The sequence below is a fragment of the Rhincodon typus genome, chromosome 14, assembly GCF_021869965.1.
Source record: "Rhincodon typus isolate 14 chromosome 14, sRhiTyp1.1, whole genome shotgun sequence".
Classification (NCBI taxonomy): Eukaryota; Metazoa; Chordata; class Chondrichthyes; order Orectolobiformes; family Rhincodontidae; genus Rhincodon; species Rhincodon typus.
This window is the reverse complement of record NC_063345.1, coordinates 19427370-19429078: the sequence shown is the minus strand read 5'-3', so window position 1 is coordinate 19429078 and position 1709 is coordinate 19427370.

The window sequence follows — 1709 nt, the reverse complement described above, 5'->3', positions numbered from 1 at the left end:
CCGGTGTGGCTTCCTCTACATCGGGGAAACCAAGCGGAGACTCGGGGACCGCTTTGCAGAACACTTACGCTCGGTTCGCAACAAACAACTGCACCTCCCAGTCGCGAACCATTTCAACTCCCCCTCCCATTCCTCAGACGACATGTCCATCCTGGGCCTCCTGCAGTGCCACAACGATGCCACCCGAAGGTTGCAGGAACAGCAACTCATATTCCGCTTGGGAACCCTGCAGCCCAATGGTATCAATGTGGATTTCACAAGTTTCAAAATCTCCCCTCCCCCCACCGCATCCCAAAACCAGTCCAACTCGTCCCTGCCTCCCTAACCTGTTCTTCCTCCCACCTATCCCCTCCTCCCACCCCAAGCCGCACCTCCATCTCCTACCGACCAACCTCATCCCACCCCCTTGACCTGTCCGTCCTCCCTGGACTGACCTATCCCCTTCCTAACTCCCTACCTACACTCACCTTTCCTGGCTCCATCCCCGCCTCTTCGACCTGTTTGTTTCCTCTCCACCTATCCTCTCCTCTATCCCTCTTCTATCCGCCTCCCACTCTCTCCCTATTTATTTCAAAACCCCCTTCCCCTCCCCCTTTTCTGATGAAGGGTCTAGGCCCGAAACGTCAGCCTCTCTGCTCCTATGATGCTGCTTGGCCTGCTGTGTTCATCCAGCCCTGCACCTTGTTGTCTATGTTCCCAAAATACTGTTCAATTGCCTAATGACTTCTGAACCCACTTCGCCTGAATGCTAGAATTGATCTTGCCTCGGTGCATTGCTGTAGAATGTGAACCGGTATTATAATTGTGTATATTGAAAGTCAACTCTGTGGTAAAATGTTTTATCCACACATTAATGAAAATAACTTACATAAATTTATTATGCAGTAATAACATCCTTGTCTTCATCCCTGGCCCAATCCTCCCACATTCCCTACTGCAGCAGCAACACTAGCAGAGGACATAATAATAGTAATAAGTTTATATGTGCAACTTCCATTGTATGGGCAAATGTAACAATATGCTTGCCTGCACACCCAATTATTTCCTCCTCTGATCTTGTTTTGCCTGATGTTTACTCTTGGGCCTGAGTCTTGGTCTGCAAAGACACAATCAACTAATACAGCTGATATATCATAAATATTAAAAATGGTCAAAACATAAAGGTTAGCAGAAGTACCATTCCCAGCTGACCGACCTTTCTTTCTCTTGTTATGGTTGTGAAGGTTGATTCCAGTCTGTTAAAATTTCACAGTTTACATCCATAGTTACTTATGTGATTAGTCTTTCAAAACTGCAATTGTTTCAATTTTTTGCCCCATTGACACATTTTAATGAAAAATTAATTACCAGATTAAATGTATGCATATTTCTCAGAATAACACTGAGTTGGATCCTAGATGGAAACTGAACTATAACCATAATTATAATGAGATTTTAACAGATTCTGCCACATCCTTTCAGCTTCTATTGAGATAATTGCAGTTTGATAGCAATAATAAATCTTGTATGCTGGCTACTTAAGTTCCATTTTCTTAAACTATTCCTCTTGGTTCACGATTGAAGACATTTATGTATAATTTTTCTTATCTTTACTGTACTTTAAACTGTTTATCTGCCTAGCCTAAAATTGGAACTACCTTACAGTATTGTATATTGAAGTTATTTAACTTTCTTCCTTCCATGTAGAATCATGTGGTGCAGGGAAAATT